This window comes from Rousettus aegyptiacus, unplaced genomic scaffold, assembly GCF_014176215.1.
Source record: "Rousettus aegyptiacus isolate mRouAeg1 unplaced genomic scaffold, mRouAeg1.p scaffold_m13_p_3, whole genome shotgun sequence".
In the NCBI taxonomy this organism is placed as follows: Eukaryota; Metazoa; Chordata; class Mammalia; order Chiroptera; family Pteropodidae; genus Rousettus; species Rousettus aegyptiacus.
Genome location: NW_023416306.1, coordinates 145,801,185 through 145,821,159, shown reverse-complemented (window position 1 = coordinate 145,821,159; position 19,975 = coordinate 145,801,185). Strand labels below are relative to the sequence as shown.

General features: G+C 47.2%; 1 protein-coding gene and 1 long non-coding RNA gene across 5 annotated transcripts in view; one reads left to right on the top strand and one right to left on the bottom strand.

Moving 5' to 3' along the window:
* PLEKHG3 (pleckstrin homology and RhoGEF domain containing G3) overlaps window positions 1-10,411 on the bottom strand; it is a 62,068-nt gene extending 51,657 nt beyond the window's left edge. For 2 of the 4 annotated variants that reach the window (XM_036218377.1, XM_036218380.1), the window contains exon 1: window positions 10,194-10,411. The gene's annotated coding sequence lies outside the window, so the exon portion shown is untranslated. The remainder of the gene's footprint in view (window positions 1-10,193) is intronic. The other 2 variants (XM_036218378.1, XM_036218381.1) reach the window with 1 other exon arrangement.
* LOC107509317 lies at window positions 8,524-16,573 on the top strand. The gene is made up of 3 exons (XR_001596502.2): window positions 8,524-9,161; window positions 10,495-10,594; window positions 16,464-16,573. It is a non-coding gene; the product is annotated as an uncharacterized LOC107509317 (long non-coding RNA).
* The last annotated feature ends 3,402 nt before the right edge of the window (window positions 16,574-19,975 follow it).

Below are 19,975 nucleotides of genomic sequence, written 5' to 3'. Positions count from 1 at the left end.
CACAGTGGAAATGACCTTTGAGAAGGCAAGTTTGGTGAACATGTGGGGCTCCGAAAATGAGGGGCTCCTGCACTTCATGTTTTATTTCTGCAGACACAGTTAAAACAACAATAAAATCGGGACAGAGATTATGGAAAACATCATCCTAAATAAAATAAACTGTTGCCCATATGGGAGAGTCCCCTGTGAGCCGCCCAAATAAAATCTTCCCACCTGGGTGGCCTGTGTAATTAGCAATTCCTCCTTCGCAACAAGCAAAACCTTCCATATGGTGTTATCCAATATGCAAATGTTCTTGGGAGGGCACCCCATTAACTGGCTGACACCTAGGTGCAACCCAGTTTTATCAGATTGCTGCTTTCCTGTGTGTCAGGAAGGGTGAGCCAGCTTCGACTCTGATAAGAAAGGGCTTCCAGCAGCTTCTGTGGGCCGGACCAGCCCTGTCCTGGAAGGCGAGTGGATGACAGCCTAGCTTTCCTCACTTTAAAGCTTCCACCCTTACGGGTGACCAAAGCAGGTCTCCAAGGGCAGCCTGATGTGAGGGTGCAGTGGAGAAGTCTGAGGTGTCCAGCTGTGCCTGAGCGGCAGCATCCACCTCTCCCCCAACCCAGCCCTCAGGCCCTTACCTGCCCAGAGTGGGCAAGGGGAAGGAAGTGACCAGTAGAACAATAACCAGGGAAGAAGCCCAAGACTTTGGGGTGGCTCCAAGGAAAACCTGAAGTGGCTTCAGAAAAGAAGAGTCAAGGGGTGCCCAACCTGGCTCAAAATTCTAGGGTCGGCCTAAGCTGAGGACTGCTCTTTCCAATTACCACTTTGCTATCATGGTTTGTATCATTTGCTTTGTGTCTGTTAACACCATGTGACTGCAGGTTCCATGAGAGCGGGGCCTGCCCTGGCTTGTCTCTGCCGTGTCCTCATCCTCAGAAGAGTATGTGGCAAGCCGTATGTGTCCGGTGACTATCTGCTGACTAAATGAAGCAACAGGCAAATGCGCGAGCACTATGCTCTTTGGTTTGCAAACACCCTTCTTCTCAGCAGATCTGTAACGTATTCATCACAGTCCTTCCACATCCAGGAAGTATTAATTAGCTCATTACTGTGAATTAAATCCAACTGAAATGCTTAAAATCAAAAAGAAAGGGTTGTCTCTTCACCAAAGCAAGGGTCTTTGGGGCTGGTTTACGGCAGTGGGAAAACCCAGTGCCCTCCGGTGTTTGTAGTGTTGCCCATCAGACTTCCTACAGCCCGGGGTTGTAATATTGGGTGCCTAGAAAAGAGGAAGACCGATCTACGTGCCAGGAAAAGCAGCTTTTCTTATCCATTTTACAATATTTTAAGTATTAATGGATATACTCACACCTGTGGGAAATGATATCTGTACAAGATTTTTCACTACAGCTTTGTTTGAAAAAGCAAAAGACAAGAAACAACCTAAAGGCCCCATCCACTAAGAATTGGTTGAATAAATGATGGTACCTCCATGTAAAGGAATTCAGTGCAGCCGTAAAAGAACGAGGAAGCCCTCTGTGTACTGGTGAGAAAGGAATGGCATAGAACAGTGTGTCCAGTACATCGTATTTGTGGGGGAAAGGGAGAAAGTAATAAATGCATATATGGTTACTCACATATGTAACAATCTCTCCGAAAGAAATATAAGAATCTGGTAACTCTGGTTGTGGTAAAAAAAAAAAAAAAAAAAAGATAGGTGGTTTGGGAACAGCGTGAGAGAGAGACTTCATTTTGTACCTTTTTCTGCTTTTTGAATTGTGGATCATGTGACTTACTTAATTTAAAATGTAAATATAATTGAATTTTGAAACAAGTAATACAATTGTCTCTTTCACGCCAGGTTAATATTTTTCAAGGACCATTCCCATAAAATGGATAACATTATCCCCATTTTCCAAATAAGAAGATTGAGATTTGAAAAAATAAGTCAAGTATCTCAGTTCATACAACCATAAAATGGCAGAGCAGGGAGGGATTTAACCCAAAAGTCAGCTAGGTTTCTAGTTCCTCCATGGTTCTATCTGAGGGCCCTTCTTTCTGTTGCAATTTTTCTTCTCCCAGCAAGACTAATAGGCACTTCATCCTAGGGGACCGATTTATAATGCTAGAGCCGCAGAGACAGGCTCCTTGCCTCTACCCGGCTCAAACTGAAGGGAGGGCCGAGGCCTGGGAAGGGTGAAGCAGGGTGCATCTGGGAAGGATACAAGGGTCGGAAGAGAAATGAAGATATTTTAAGAACGGGTTTGGTGTGGCTTTGTGCAGACTGCTGTGCTCGGTGGGCTGAGTGTCGGTCGGCACTGCTGGCTGTTGCTTCTCCTTCCTCCCTCCCATGGAGGGAGCACCTGGCACCCTCCGAGTCTCAGCTTGGCCAGGTGTGCCACTGTCTCCATGGGATCCAGATGTTAATGTGGCTGTCCAGACCTCTGACCTGACTATGGCTGTGTGTGTGTGTGTGTGTGCGCGCGCGCGCGCGCGTGTACAGTATGAGCAAGTGAAAGGGGTCCTGAAAAGAGATTTTCTTGCCCTTGGAGCTGAGGGAAGCATCACCTCCTCCAATGCTTCTAAGAAAGCCCGGGTCACCAGGGTACTGATCAAGAAAGGGTGCTTTTATGTGATGAATTGTGTCCCCCCAAAAGATGTTGAAGTCCTAACCCCCAACCTATAAGTGTGACTTTTTTTGGAAATAAGGTCTTTGTAGATGCTCAAATTAAAATGAGGTCCTTAGGGTGGGCCTAATGCAATACAACTGGTGTCCTCATAGAAAGAGGAAATTTAGACACAGAGACAGATGTGTACGACAGGGAGGACACCACGTGAAGATGAAGGCAGACATCCAGGTGATGCATCTACAAGCCCAGGAGCACCCAAGACTGCCAGCAAACTACCTGTATCCTTCCCTCACAGCCCTCAAACGGAACCAACCCTATCGATGCCTCGATCTCAGACTTCAAGCTTCCAGAACCGAGACAATACATGTCTGTTCTAGGCCACCCAGTTTTTGGTACTTTGTCACGGCGGCCCTGGGAAACTGATCAGGCGCTATAACACAATGGTCAAACACGAGTACTTGAAATCGGTCAGAGCTGAGTTTGACTCTCAGCCGCACCACTTACCAGCTTTGCCACCTTGGGCAACGCAGTCTAGCCCTCTGCGCGCTTTTCTTACGTTTCACTTAGGACTAGAAAAAGAATCCCCTTTGGGGGCTATTGTGAAGATATAGGTTTGGCCGGGGGTTAGTAAACTGTGGCTGTTATTGCTACTGAGAACACACTTGTTTTCAGGGGCTCTGTCAGAATTCCTGATGACAAAATTATCTCCAACCTGCATAAAGTCCAAACGTGAGAAACCAGAAAAGAAAGAATAACAGAAGAGAAAGTCACATTTGGAGAGAGTCTGTCCTAGAGCCACAATGCTGTGCGCTTCCCAGAATAATTTAAATTAGAGCATTCGAAGGCTTAAGAGTAGGGGATGTGGGTCCAGGGAAAGACCTGTAGGAGGATGTGAGGGTGAGGGGGCAAGTCAGATGTGGGAGGTCAGTCAGATGTTGAGAGCAAGGGACTCCCGGGCCCTGAGCGCCCCGCAGCACCCCTCCCCACCCAGGCTCTGGCCAGTCAGGCGGGGGGGGGGGGGGGGGGGGGGGGGAGGTGCCACGTGGGGGATGTGCAGGCTACAAACATCGCCCCAGCAGAGCCCGAGTCACCCGACCGCAATAATGCGCCTTTCTGCCCTGACGGAGACAGAGGGCATTGTGTGTGCCGGCTGCAGACTGACACTCGAAGCACAGTTCGCCCCTCAGAAAGGCAGGGTTGTCTTGGGCAACCTCTGTGGCCCGAGGCTGCCGCCCCAAACGTCACAACAAAGTCAGAGCAGGCGAATGGTCCACCACTCTCACAGAACGGGGCACCTCTGAGACTTCAGGCTTTGAGACCCAAAGGACCTAGGGTAGAGATAGGAAACAGGAACTTTGGGGCAAACTGGATAATTCGGAGCTGAGGGACCATTTCGACAGAGCCTCAAAAAACCTATAGCCAGAACATCTGTCAGGAGAATCAGAGGGAAAGAGCACGGAGTGTGGGGTTGGAGCGTGGGTCTGGGACATTTCCTAGACAAATGCCTTTGAGCAAAATTACAGATGAAGCATAGTTTCCTCACCCCATAGACAAGGGGGTTTCTAAGGATTAAACAAACTGATGTCTGGTCCCTTGGTAGGCACTCAAGAACTATCAGGAGTTACAATGAGATGAGACATGGAAAACACTTAGCACAGAGCCTGGTACCTAGTAGTCGCTTAATAAATGTTAGCCCGTGTTCTGCGTCCTTGGCTTCTACCTGCAAAGCCCCACTTGTTGAGGGCCAGCAGAGTGGCATCGTTTCCTTAGAGACATCATTTCTCCAGCAAGGAAAAGTACTCAGTGAACCTGCTTAGAATTGCCCTGGGCAAATGATCCTGTTCAGCTTCCTCCTCAAGGCTGGGCCCCAGCCAGGCTTCCAGCAGCTTCTGTTTTGCAGGTGGGAGCCAGTAGCCAAGTACAGATGAGGAGACTTTCCTTTGCCTGCCTCCGCTTTACCCCCCAGTGAATCCATATCCTGAATCAGTGTTTTGCCTGAGCCCTCGCCCCGGCCCCATTCTCCGGTTATTATCTTTCCTCTACTTCACATCCAGGCATCTGGAAGAGCCAACACCCTCACCCCAATCAGCAACCAAATGAGCTTCCAAAAGCCTGGCCGGCCAAGCACAGCCCTCCTGTCCTCACGGCTCAGGACCTTGCAGGAATTGGGAGGGAATGTGCCTCCTGGGCTGGTGCCCAGTTCTGACTGAGGCCAGGCTGAGGGCCTCTCCTTGTCCCTCCCTCACAGACACACAGGGCTTTATAGTCAGATTATGCCATGGAAACTATGCACACGGCCTGCCCCGTTCACATGGCCTCAGCAGAAAAAATAGCAGAGCCTTCTCTCTGCCAAGACCCACAGCCCTAGCAGGCCTGAACTACCAAAGCAGGCCTCTTATGTGAAACAGGTCCCCACAAAAATCTCAGGAGGACTTGTTTGGGGGTGCCCTCAAGTCACTTCCCCTCCTCCAGCCCACAGCCATCTGCCTCTCTCTCCTCAGAGATCTGGAGAGCTCAGCTGGCCAGGAACATGCTGCCTTATATGGCAGTTTCCTTCTGAGAACAGATCTCATTTCCCTCTCCAGTATCATCCTAAAACCTGGGAGCCTCACTCTGATCCCTCTCCAGCCCACTCCCTCCTCATGGGATGAAGTCGCCAGAGCCCTGAGGACATGTCCTGTCAGAGTCCCCACCCCACCCCCATCACCAATTTCTAGACCTATGCTGTCTAATGCCTTTTAGCCACTAGCCACATTTGGCGATTAACATTTCAATATTACTTTAAAAATTCGTTTCCTCAGGTTCACTAGCCACATTTCAAGTGCTCAGCTGCCATCCGAGGCTAGAAACTACCATATCGGACAGCGCAGATATAGAGTATTTCCAGCTTCGCAGAATGTTCTACCTTGTTGCACTGCTCTGGAGTTCCTTGGTCAAAGGCCCGTAGCCCACTGGGGCCTGTGACGCCGTCTCCCCTGTGTCTGGCCTTTCAGGGGTAGACCCCACGAGCAGCGTGCACGCCCCTGGCCATCCGGTGCCACGGTGGGGATGCGGATGGAGCTGGAACTTGGGAGCTAAGGAGCTCAGGGACACACTCATGAGGCCTCTCAAGGTGCAGGACAGAGCTGGGGCGGGACGGTGGGGTGTGGGGAGGGGTGAGGGCCAGACCAGCAATCCCTGTGCTGCCACATTCCCGTGCAGAACTCAAGGGAACTGAGAACTCTATAACGTCAAACCTGGCCCTGCGGGTCATTATGAAGGAATGCTTTTCAAGGCAGGAAGATGGAATGTGTTTTAACTGTTAGACTCTTAAAATCTTAAACAGTTTATCGCAATATCATTTGCATAACATACAATTTACCCATTTAAAATGAGTGGTTTTTAGTATATTCACAGATGTATGCAACCTTCACCATCATCACTTTTAGAACATTTTCATCACCTCTACAAAAAACTTCATATCCCTTGGCTATCACCTCCCTAACTATTAAACTTTCTAATATTTAGTCATACGGCAGGTGGCCACCACTGGCCTGCAAACGAAGGTGAGTTTTCTCCTTCACCTCTACAGTCAGCTCCCTAAGGACAGAGACCACGTGTGATACCAGTGTGCCCCTCACTCTACTGTCCCTGATGAGATGCCCATTATACGATAGGTCTCTAAATATCTGCTGGCTTCATTGTTATGGTTACAGTTGCTTTTCTGCGGACGTGAGAGAAGTCCTGTGATCACACACAGAGCGGGGAGGGGGTCTGGAAATCATGGTATGTGAGGAAGCATGAGGGTGTTCAGCCTGGAGAAGCCTGGGGCCATGGAGTGGGCAGGATGAATGCTCAAATAACCAGTACCCGGAAGAAGGACCAGGAGCACTGGGTCATAGTTCCAGAAGCCACATTCCCAGCCCGTGGAGGGGCTTAGCAATGGCATGGCGGGGTGGAAAGGTAGTGAGCCCTCTGTGACAGAGCACACTCACGCAGGGCCTGGAGGACCACCTGTCTGGGACGCAATAGTGCACCCTCTCGCTTCAGGACAAGGCAAGAGTCAGCCTAGAGGAGGTCTTAGGTCTCTTCCATTTCCAGGATCCTGGGCCTAGAACTGTCACAGGGCAGAGGGGTTCCTAAGAGACAGAGAGCAGGACCTGCAGACCTTTGCTACCTTTGCTTTTGACTTCTCAGCAGCAGCAGGTTCCGGCTCCTCCCTTCTCAGTGCGGGGTCAGCCCCTGCCCCACCCGCTTCCCTCCACCGGCTCTAGGAACTGGCTGGGGCTGATCTTTCCTCTCGGAGCCTGGGGATGTGTTTGGATGGAGAAGATAACTGGGGTTGGCATGCAGAGCTGAGCGTCTAGCAAGTGAGCTGAGACTAATAAACCCAAAGAACAACAGGTCCAAACAGGCCTCAGGGAGGTTTCGGTCCCCAGGGCCCAGGCCACAGCACTAACAAAGCACCTGAGTCAAGCCAGGCAGGAGGCTTCACTGCCCTGGACCTGGGGGCAGAGAGACCATGGCCCAAGACAGGGCTTGTACTTGTTCCTGATGTGCAAAACATGGGGGGATGTGGGGAGCAGGGTCCATATACAGGGGCGGGGTCAACATTGGTGACTCTGGTGACCAAGAGAAAGAGTTTACTTGTCATTGGCTCAACACAAGAAAGGAAAGGCTTGGTTCCTCCAGATATGTCATGAGCTCATGCAGGGCAGGCTGAAGAGCATGGGCCAAAGTCTTGTGCGTCCACCAGACTGGGCTCCTTCTGGGATGGGAAGGAGAAAGGAACACCCGGTATTAAGAGGGTGGCGCCTTGTTCAGTGTTTCGCTAGGTTTTGCTTAGGCGGTGCTTACTGTGTGCCAGGTACTGTCCTAGCGCCACATAGATCCTAACAATACCCAGATATTCGGAGAGGAAACTGAGTCACAGAGAGGATGAGTAACATGCCTGAGGTCACACACCTTGCGAAGGGTGGAATCAGAATTCACACCCAGGTGCTCCGAGGGCCAGGCTTTACCCGTCTGCTGGCTGCTTCCCTAGTGCCACCTTTGCATCCCCATGACAACCACGGGGCATAGTAGCATGACCTCTATTTTTACAAACGTGAAGGCTGAGGCACAGAGCAGTTAAGGGGCTTGTCCCAAGTCATGCCATAAGCAAGCTAGTCCTGCGACCCCAAAGCCCACGCCCTTCCATCACCCCACAGAGTCTCCTGGAGGAGACAAGATGAGTGCTTAGTAAGTAAGTATGTCTACTTTTTAAAAATCATAAAATACAAATTTTATTTTTAAAAGAATACAGCAATAAAGTTTCCGTGGTGATGGTGGTGTAATCAGGCCAGATAAACAGACTGGGCCTCAAACAAGTCGGTAGTGAACAAGCGAGGCTTCTATTTAAATTTCTCCCACAGCATTGTTATTGTAACTTCAGGTGCCAGCTGCTCATGCTGGGATTGTGTACATCTCTCCAATTGCACAGGTGAGAGTGTTTTACAAAAACCCTTTGTGGAGTTGACCCATTTTCCTGCTTAGGAATAAGTCATACCAGGCCCTGAGTTTAGTTTTTGCCTCTGTTGTCTTCTCACCACACAACACCACCCTCTGCTCCCCCCACCCCCACACACACCGCCCCCCATCTCTCTCCTCTCCAGTGTCTAGACTCCTGCAGAATAGTAGAAAGAGCTCTGGTCCCAGCATCAAAGGCCTAAACTGTGGAAAGTCGACCAGTGACTTAACTTCTCTGAGACTCTTCTGGAAATGCAAACACTGAACCCTGTGATCAAGTTTTCTTCCCACTGCAGGGCTGATGCTCATTGGTATTCATTCATTCAGATGGCTTGGGTCAGGCACTGTGCTACAACCTGGGCAAATGGAGATTACTAGGGCCCCACTGCACCATGAGGTTTATTGTCTTAGGGAAGGAGAAAGGTGGATATCATCTACAACAAAATCGATAGGGCAGGGAAGAAGGAAGGTATGATGGAAAGGAAGTCTCTGAAATAGAAAGAGGAAGTACAAACCCTTCTGGTGTTGGCAAAGGAGGGTGGAGGAGGCCAGAAGCCGGTGCTCTTCCACCCATGTCAAACCTTGATAGCAATGTGGAGAACAGCAGAAAACTGTCAGAGGTTGAAAACATGCCAGAAACAAAAACAATTTGTGCTGCACGCCTCGATTGGAGCCCCGGGGCAGTCGCCTGTGCATGTGTCCACCTGAGGCAGTTGCAGCAAAACAGCGACAACTGCATGATATATTTAGTCTGGGAGAGGGACTTTAGATGTTCCCTGCCCCTCGCCCTGACTCACCCCAATTCCCCTTGGCTCGACTGTGGCCCCGGAGAAACCGGGAAGTTCCTGGAGCCACTAAAGAAGGCAGAAGGATGTTGAGAGTTGAGAGAGAGACTGTGGTCCTGCCCTGGGAAATGGAAAACATATGGAGACAACAAACGGATGCAAATTTGTATCTACAGAACCAGCAGAGCTGAGATGAGAAGAATGAGCCAGGTGAACCGGCAGGCCCCACCAGCCAGGACTTCAGCCATGATGCCAGCAGACCGGGTAGCAGGTAGGTGAAGGACATCTCTGCAGAGGCCACTGAAGACCAGAGGACAGCGCAGGAGCCAGCACCCAGTCTAGCCACCCTCTCCCATCGCCCCAGAGTTGTACACAAGGTGGGGAGAGAAGGGGGAGGGAAGTATTAAAGTATTTGTTACTTTTATTAAAGTGTTAAATACTTTAATAAAACTATTTTAAAGTGAAAGAGGCTAGTTTTTCTTTAATTGACAAGTCTAAATTCCCCCACTTAATATTAATAAGAATGAGAATTTGTGAAGTTTATATTGGTTCTAAAAAATAAAGAAGCTAAAATTTTCTCTTTTTTTCACAGTTGAGTTGCAGGTATGTAGTTTTTGACACCTCCCCCAATGTATTTTTATTTTTATTATTTTTATTAAAATTATTGGGGTGACATTGGTTAATAACCTCAACTTATTTTAAATCAGGTTTATGAGGCACAATTTATATACAGTAAACTCACCCTTTTAAAGGATTTCAATGAGTTTTGACCAATGCATACAGTTGTATAATCATCACCTCAATTAAAATACAGAACAGTTCCATCACTCCAAAAAGTTCCCTCGTACCCGTATTTGCAGTCTCTGGCAACCACTGATCTGATTTGTGTCTCAGTAGTTTTGCCTTTTCCAGAATGTTGTATAAATGGAATCATACAGTTTGCAGCCTTCTGTGCTGAACTTTTAAACATATCTTCTTAACTACCTCAGCTTCCTCCTCTTTTTCCACTCCCCCTTCCCTGCAAATCGCTTTATATGGACAAATCTGGATCAGCCACAGTCTCGGCGGCCTCCCTACCCCACCACTGGACCCTTGTGTGACAATAACAGTGACCCCAGTGCAAGCCTCCCCCAGAGTTGGTGGGTCTGGATAGTTAACATCCTAATCCTGTTGGTTCTCTGAAACACTTGCTTTTGCTTTTCTTTCAGAGCTGTCTCTTTTCCCCTCTTGGGACACAGAAGCCCTTTCCTCAGGCTGCTCCCCACTCACAATTCCTTTCTCTCTTCCTCTCCTCTGGCCCTACCTTCCGCAGCAACCGGGGTACCTGGGGAATCCATGCACAGTGGCCTCATTCCCTTTGAGTTTCGAGCATCCCTCTTCTTAAGCTTTCTTCTCTCCTTCTCATCTTCTGTCCTTTGTCACCTCGGTTTCTGTGCCCAGGCTGTCTTGTGATCTTATTTGCCATGGACCAGCCCTGCTGCCCAGAAGCCTCCCAGCATCATTTGGTTGGTTGGTTTGGGGTTTGTTGACGGGTGGGGTTTTCTCTGTCAGAGAGGAACAAGCCAGAAACCTCAACATTGCAATTTCCTTTTCTCACCTCACAGTGATGGCAACAGATTCTGAGTCTCCAGGGCAGGGACGGTGTCTTTACATGTCCTGTTGAGTGTTGCCTTCACAACGATGAAGAAATAAGGAGGTGAAAAGGTAAGACAAGAGGGAACAGCTTTTGTGCTTCAGGGCAGGGCTCAATTTGCCTGACAAGGGAGGACCTCAAAGGTGTTTCTCTTCCCACCTGTGCCAGATATTGCCAAGCCGACTGCACCTCAAAGGACCTACACGCCCCTTCTTCATCTGCCATGAGGCTTTGCAAAGGGTCATGCCCAGAGACTTGAATATCTCCCTGTGTCTCAAGCAGGGAGGGAACTCGCTGTGGGGGAAGAGAAGGAAGCACGTGGGACAGAGCATGGTGCCGGAAGAGAGCATGGCGGTGGGAGGCTAGCGCTCACCCTGCAAGGCCGCTCTTCCCTGAGGTTGCCGACCTCTTGACCTGACTCAGAGGCCAGCTGGAGGGAGTCCGGGCTGTAGTAGACCTGAGGCTTTATCACTGCTACAAGGGAAAGGAGAGAGTGGGAAGGCAGTGTCTGTATTTATTCAACAACTTTCACAGCCAAGTGATTTGGAATTCAGCTCTGGAGTCAGACTGCTAGGTTCTGAGCTCCTTCACTGACTACCTATGAGTCTTTGAAGAAGTTACCTAACCTCCCAGTGCCTCAGTTTCTCTATCTGTAAAATGAGGGTGGTCATAGGAACTAACCCACTGGGTCATAGTGGAGATGGGATGAGGGAATCCATATGCACTCAGCACATAAGAAGGGCTCAAAAAAAAAATGCTAGCTGCTATGATTATTATTATTTCCGGTTAGGAACTAAGGATTCTGAAATCTCAAGCTATTCCAGGTAAAGCTAAAAAGAAGAGAATCCCCAAGTCTCAGGGTAGAGAAACTTAATGACACCTTCAATAAAATCAAACATTTCACGGATCGCAGTGAGGGCAAAATTCTCACAGGGTGGGGAAGGAGTATAGTCTTTCTTACCCTTTGTGGCACCAGTGAGATTAGGGGGAAATCTCCAGGGGAAGGTGAATCTTGGGGGCCAGAGCCAAGAGATCCAGTTACTCTTCCCATGCAGTCAGGGTTGACCTTGGAGGAAGTGGTTTTGATGTTATTACGGAAGCCAACACGCTTCCTTCCATCCAGTGTGGCTTCTGTGTTGTTCATATTATTGGTCTCCAGGATGTGAAATGTCATCCCTAGGTTAGAGCCTGGGAAAGGATGGGCCGAACGCCCCTTTAGAGAGCATTAGCCAACTATTGAAGAAAGTGGAGTCCACCTTCCCTACAGACTTAACAATCATACACCATTTAGAGAACAGCAGTAATAGTCAAGGTGATGATAATAGAAACACTTTGTAGCCACTGCGATATAAGGCTCACAACAATTCTATTAAGCTGGCATTATTATTACTCCCATTGTACAGAACAGAAAACTGAGGCTTGATGAATTTAAACAGCTGAAGTCACAAAGACAATAGATGACTGATTCTAGATGTGAACTTGCGACTATTTTTTTGTTTGTTTTTTGTTTTCTTTTATTCCCCTAGCTTTATTGAGATATGACTGACCAAAACTATTGTGGAAATTTATGGTATACAATGTGATAACTTGAGGATTCTAGATCGCATTTCAATCTAGTGAGAAAAGCATGTGAAAGATCTGCTTTCTTTCCAACCACCTTTGGGTGTTTATGTTCTCCTTGAAGTTCTGGGGAAGTCTGAAGCCTCAGCCCTGAAGAAAGTAGAAGTGGCTCGTTTCTGCCCCCTGGAGGACACAGTCTACACAGCTGAGAATAAAGGCAGGAAGGCAGTGGTTAAAAAGTGTGCTCGAAATCCAGGCAGGTCCAGGCTTGCAAGAAACAAATCTAAAAGGAACACCCTTTAGTTCATGGAGAGTTGGTGTTAATGGGCTGGAGGTTTTCTGGGCCAGGAGTGAGAACAGCATATCAAGGGCAGGACCAGTAGTCGGACCAGAGCTCTCATTTTTAACACGTGCCTCCAGATGACTCTTACGATCAGATAAGCTTGGGAAACACAGATGCATGTGATTCATTCATTCTACAAGGGCTTGCAGGACACCTCCCATCCCCAGCCCACTGTCACTTCAGCATGTGGTGGACCCCAAGGGAGTTGAGGATGGGTCCCTGTCCATGATCAATTATGTCACCTCACAGGGACTGAGATTCCTAATTTAGAAAGTGGCCCATTTTCCAAATGATGTGGGAGCCAGGAGCCCCAGGCTGTGCTTGCAGACGGGGTATGCTTTACTTATTCTCCTGGATCTCAATTTCCCTATCACACAAGAGAAAGACTACTCATCAGGTTTCCTTCCTGATTCCCCGAGTCTCTGTCTCTGCGAGACCCCAACACCCTGTCAAGAGGCTACAGAGAAACCTTGGGTGACCTGCCAGGAGACAGAGACCTGCCTCTTGCCGCATTGCTCACTACCTTCCGAGGAGTGGCCTGTGGTCCCCTTCCTCCCAGTGTCTCTGTTTGCATTCACAGCCACACTGTAGGATCCCTGTTTTCACTGCCATGCAGAGTGTAAAGTTAATTTGCTATTCACACAAAGGTTCCAGGGAAAGTAAGGTTGGTCTGGAAAAGGAGAGTTCTCTAGAATTAGGATCTGAGATCTAGAACTCTGGCATCGAACGGACCAGTCTTGAAATCCCAGTTCTGCTGCTCATTAGCTGTGCAACTTTGGGCAAGATACTTACCCATTCTCTGCTTGGTTTCCTCATCTGTGAAATGGGCAAAAGAACGGTACCTATCTCACTGGGTTGTGGTGAAGATGAAATGAGATGATACCATGAAAAGTGCTTAGATTAAAACCTAGTACATCATAGGTGTTCTGGAATGTTCCCTGACTGCCACAATCGAGTAGTGGCAAGGCAGTTCCCAATCGGTATTCCACACAGAGACTCAGCACCCAAGTGACTCCTTCAGAGGACTCCAGCTTGACCTCTACAATAATCCGAAATGCCGAGTGTCCCCACTCTCATTTAAAGATGTTCTAATGAGACCGAAACTTCCTTTCCCAGATTTCTCAGGGTGAGTCCTTAGTGGGTCCTTGGGCTCACAGTGCCACTACCAAGTCACCAGAGGGTGTGGCCATCTGGGTTTGAGGCCACAGAAAAAGAGATGCATGAGGGGCCTAGAGCAGGCCAAGTCCCCACAGATGCCCTTTGCAGGAGCCAGCCCAACTACTGAGACCTAGGAGAGCCGAAGCGTGGCCCCGCTTGACACTTTGGTTGATTGCAGTTGGAAAGTGAATAATTATTGCCTTTGCCCTTGTAATAAGCTACTGTTTGTGACTAAAATTCAACAAAAATCAAATCCACAAAAACACCCAGGCACTGCAGGGCAGCAGCAAACAAATGTATGGAATGGCCAGAGAGAGTACTAAGGCACTAAGAGCAAAAGACTGAAAAGAAAGGTCTTTATAAGAACTGGCTTCATTGAAAACACATATCGAAAAGGATGTTTGCACACCAATGTTCATAGCAGCATTATTCACCGTGGCCAGGACATGGAAGCAATCAAAGTGTCCTACAATAGATGATTGCATGAAGAAGCTGTGGTACATACATACAATGGAATATTACTCAGCCATAAGAAGAGATGAAATACTGCCATTTGTGACAACGTGGATGGACCTTGAGATAATCATGCTAAGTGAAATAAACCAGACAGAAAAAGTTGAAAACCACTATATCACTTACATGTGGGATATAAACCTAAAAGCAACAAACAAACAGGACAAACAAACAGAGACTCATGGACACGGACAATAGGCTAGTGGTTACCAGAGGGGGAGGCAAGAGGGGGAAGGTGGATGGGGTAAAAGGGGCCAAATATGTGGTGACAGAAAGAAATCTAACTATGGGCGGTGAACACCCAATGCAATATATATATGCCTTACTGCTAAATTGTACACTTGAAACTTACTGGATTTCATTAACCAATGTCACCATAATAAAATAAATAAATAAATTTAAATAAATAGATGACAGACGAGAGAGAGAGAGCGGGGGGTGGGGGGCGATAGAACTGGCTTCAGCACAAAAACATAGCTTTTGAGTCTGTGCTGTCTCCCTTCAACCCAAGTGAAAAGCAGCAGCTGCTGGGGCCTGAGGGGCCTATTTGGGGTGAGGGCGGGGTACAGAGAGACACTTGGCTCTTGTCTCACAATGCACGGAGGGCCCCACACTCTGGATTTTGACATTCTCTCCAGATGACAGGATCGAAAGAAGGTGACGTTCAGGGTAGAACTCTAAATCGTGTTCTATCACTGCTATGGAGCCATTCGTGTAATATATTTAAATTATGTCCTGGAATTAGCTTGCAAAAGCACAATCACCTTTATTGTTCTGTAGTAAAAGTATTTAACTGTCAAATGTAAACTTTTAAAAGATATCACAGTTCTCAATAACCTTCCGTTTTGGGGGAGAGGGGCAGATTTCTTCATATTTTTATATACTAGGAGCCTTAGAAAATGCACACTGCTGCGGGTCAGTCTCGACCTCCAAGAGACCTTGGCCAGGACCTGATGAGGAGAGCGAAGAATCAGTGCAGCCCTAGTTGTTAACTGTGCAACTCTTTTCAAATGGGTTTTTCTCAGGATCTCTTTGCTTCTCCCTACCTGGTAAAGGGCCAGTCTTCTCCTTTTCATTCAGAGGAGCTGTGTCTGCAAGGACAAACCCTAAAAATGCCCACTGTTCAACCAAACCAACAAGGGTCCCTACTATGCTCACACGAGGAGTGTCTGTCACCCCTCCCTACACCCATTCCACCAGAGTTGTAGCCATAGCACATTTATCCTGGATTCGTGACAGCTCTGAACCATGGCCCCAGATAATACCAACTGATTTTGTCACCTCTTGCGTAAACTTCCAAAGGCTACCATAAAATATATCAAAATTCTAACTAGAGTATTTGCCACCTGACCCTGTCTCCATATGATTAAGATGATGTACTTGGCCTCGATATCTAGGACATTTTTGTTAATCTGACCCACCTCAGAAATCAGTTTCAAAAAAAAAAGGGTGGAAGCCTCCCTCTCCAACTTCCTCTCTTGAAGTTAATAAAAATGTCGGCAATGGACCTTATCCAGCAAGAGTGCTGGCAGCCAGCACACGATCACAGATAAGTCAGAGCCACATCCTCTTCTCACACAGAGTGCCAACATCTCAATCTTTAGATGCCAACTTTTCTCGCAAACCATAGTTAGCATGAAAATCCAGAAAGGCTTAGAGTTGATTCAGAGTTCTCCGAGTTTGTCCCTTTTTCAGGGATGAATAGTTCACTCAATAAATATACATACTTTAAGGCATTTTTTTTTTTAATTGAGATATAACTCACATAACATAAAATTCACCACTTTAAAGTTTAGGAGTCAATGTTTTCAATGTACCACTCTAATTCCAAAGCATTTCCATCATGACAAAAAGAAACCCCATGAGCAGTCATTCTGCATTACCTCCTCCCCCTAGTCTCTAGCCACCACTAATCCACCTTCTACCTTTCTGGATTTGACTATTCTGGACATTTCATGTAAGTGAAATCATACAATATTTGTCATTTTGTGTCTGGATTATTCCACTTAGCATAATGTTCTCAAGGTTCACTCATATTGTCACGTGTATCACTGCTCCATTCCTTCTCATTGCTGAATAAAACGTTCCATTGTGTGGAGAGACCACCTTTTATTTATCCATGCATAAGTTGATGGACAGTTGGGTTGTTTCCACTTTTTGGCTATCATGAATAACACTGCTATTCATGTACAAGTTTCTGTGTGTCCACGTCATGAGCCAATTCCTACAAATAAATCTCTGTATAATGATATATATCTCCTATTGGTTCTGTTTCTCTCAAGAACTCTGACCAAACACTACGTCATAAAACACAAAGCAGCCTTCACCCTGCTCTTTTTTTCCTCTGGGTACTTGCCTTTGGAAAGAAGACAACATGTTTTGAGGAAGCCCGGGCCACCTGGAGAAGCTATGTGTGGATGCTCCAGCCAACAGCCCCAGTGAGGGCCTCAGCTGGTGGCCAGTCTCAATCACTGAGCATGTGAGGGAAGGAGCTTTTGAATGACACCAGTCCCCGGACTTCATCAACATCTTCCATCTGAAGCTTCAGACATCATGGAGCAGAAAACAGCCATCCTAACTGTGTTCAGTCTGAATTCCTAACCAACAGAAAGCTTGAGATAATAAATGATTATATAATTTTGCTTCAAGACTTAGCTCAAAATTTTTTATCTAAACGATTCACTACTTGAAAGACCAAGATAGATAGGGTCTCTAAGGAAGGTGAAGATTTATGTTGCAATGAAGGCTTTGCTATTAAATCTGTGAAAAATGAACACACTCTACCTAATTCAGGGACACGTCTACCCTCTGTGATTTCCTGAACAGGCAGGCTGTTTAGGTGATGAGGCAGAGTAAGGCTCAAACCACTCCCTCTAATGTCTGGCCTGGAGAGATGCCACTTCCCTTCTCAGTGGCTACACACCTGGACCCTCAGAGGTCTGGCCTCCCACATGCACCTCCATCCGTCCTGCCCACATTCAAGGGAAACCGATGGCCAGTCTCAGTCACCGAGGATAAAGCTGCTGGCCAGGAGTAACTGGCAGCTTTCCAGGTCTTCTGAAACAAGTTGATTTAGATGGGCCACCTCCGGATGCAGAGTCATGCCCTCTGGAGGCTGAGAGGAAATTTAATCAAGCCCCCGGCTGTTCAGGAAGAGATAGAAACTAGCCCCAGCAAGCCGCCACAAGGCATAGGAAGCCGGATTGTGAAGTAAGGGCTAGGAGCTGGGGCCTTCCTTCAACACTTGAACTTGGGAACATGAATTCAGGCCAAAGAAAATACTTCTGACCAGTGGCTAGTCCCAAAGACAATAGTGCCCATGATGATGACATGTTTTCAAAGCATAGCAGCCAAAAGAGAACCTAGGAGGGTCTCAGCCACAAAGCGAGTATTTAGTACAATAAAAGTTGTTCACCCCCTTGAGACATGTGTGGGTAATAAAGATAACTAGAATTCAGAGTGCTTGCTAAAGCCAGGCACCGGGCTAAGATCTTGAAAAACATTATCTCGTCTCATTATGTTTTTTATGTGTAAAATGCCTTTAATCATAATTATTTTAAATATGTAAAACATGGGTTAAGACTCTCAGCTCCATTAATTTCTTATGGTAGAAAAGAACAAAAACAAACACTGAAGGAGAAAAGTATTAGTCGTAATTTAAATTATTATGCATGGTCGTTTAGTTCATCAAATGAAAGATTCTTTGTAGACCCTGGGCTACGGAACATTTCTGCGTGACCCAACGACAGGAAGCAATGTCACAATATTATTATAGGACACCTTTGTTTTCTGTCATTTAGATCTTAAGAGAATATCACCTACAAGTAAAACGGTATAACTAGAATAACAAAATTATCTTGTAATATCTTGGGCTTCCTCTTATAGAGCACTTAGCTCTTGTTTTTCCTGAGTCCCAAAGAGCAGAGGTCACATTCTCAAGACATGGCACATGGTAAGGGTTCAGTAAGTATCAATGAGTAAATGGCCATAGGTGTCCCTTTGGTTAAAAGACAGATGAGCCATTGCTATATATGCTTATCATGGTGTCGTGGGACTTTCTTCCTAGAGACCCAGTCCCTCTCTCTATGGCTGAGAACTGGCTCTTGTCCAGACACTGGTAAAAGATTGTGACTTTTTGTGGTGGTCGGGGGCGGGGATGCCTGCGCTTAGCTTCCTTGATTTCTTTTTCACTGAGAGTGAGGTTCTCTTGCTGAGACTGTCTTGCTGTGTTCTAGTAACCAGTTCCATGACTCTATATGGGTGACATTCTCCTGACGACTACTACAATCTTGCAAACTGCAAGGTGAGCTGGCAGGCTGGAGATCATCAAACTCTTAAAATATCCTCTGAAGTACGTACAATATTAGCTCCACTTCACAGATAAAAAAAAAAAAAAAAAAACTGGGACTTGGCCTGGGATGCAAGCCAGGTATATTGGATTTCAAAGCTTATCCTCTTACTTCACTGTCATCCTGCATTCAAAGGCAGAGGGACTGTCCTCCACTTAATACTTGAGTGTGTATTTCCCAAGTACTAGGACCAGCTCGTACATAACCACTACAGACCCCATTCGAATTATGCCGATCATCTCAATTACGTCACTCAGAGGCCCAGCATTCAAACCGGGATCACGGTTGCACTCAATTGTCGTGTCCCTTTTGTGTCTTTCCATCTAGAACAGTTCCTCAGGCTTTCCTCATCTTTGAGGACGTCGGCATGTTTTAAGAGCACAGGTCACTTATGCTGAAGGCATGCCCTTTGCTTTGGGTGTTCTTAGGCTTCTTCATGATTTATGTGTTTGGGGGCAAGAATACCACCAGATGATGCTGTGCTCTTTTCAGGGCATCGTATTAGGAGGTACATGACATCCATTTGTCTCATGACTGGTAAACAGAGGGAGACTTTTACCCAAGGACTTGAAGTCATACACTGAGAAGAAAGATTACGAGAGCCTGGAATTCTGCCCAGAGCAACAAACCCTACTTTGCCCAGAGCAGTCCTGCCAGGCAGAAGCCACACCTGGTCTAAAAGGGGAGTGATGTCGCTGGAAAGGTATTAGGACAAGAACAGGTTGTGTTTGCCAGGACACTCTCGAGGGAGAGAATTTGAGTGGTTGGAAGGAAATCTTCAACCAGCGATTTGAAGAGGAGGGTAGGACCCCACAGAGGTGTCCTCATACAGCTGGCAAAGAGCTGGATGTTAGGTAAGAAAAAAAAAATGAAGCTGATATAAAAGAGGAAAGGAAAACACGAGGCAAGAAAAAAGTGGGAGAGGACAAGAGAATCATGGGAGAAAACAGCATCATCCAAAAGGCTCAAAGTATTTTACACCCCACTTCATTCCATAAAAGGATTTGAGGCAGAAAAATACACATCAGAAAACAGGGATAAAGAGTTTGAGGAATTGAGGCAAAGGGAAAACTGGTTAGTGTTTGGGCAGGGCAGATCTGCCCCATCAGAAACAAGCTCATGTCTCCTCTCCCCTTGGGACATGCTGCAAGCACATTCAAAATGCCGCTTCGCTTGGAGATGCTTTCACGTCCACGAGGGTGCAGGTTGCCTCTTCAAACAGAATGCTGCACGTGGGCATCGCCGTGTATGTTAACCATGTGGAAGCTGGCACCATAACCTTCACCGTGCTTCCTGTGCATTCAGACCCCCCGGTGGGCAGGTCCTTAAGGGTCATCTGTGGCAACCCTCTCGCTTTTCAGATGAGAAAAGTAAGATTCAGAGAGGTTCAGTGCCCTGTGGAAAGACACAGAGTGTGTAAATCGTGGGACTGAAATTCAAACGCCCATGTCGTGATGCCAGCCCACATCCTCCTTGGTGGGACACTACCTCTAACTTCCACAGCTCTGCTTTCTTTGGCTTCAGCTGCG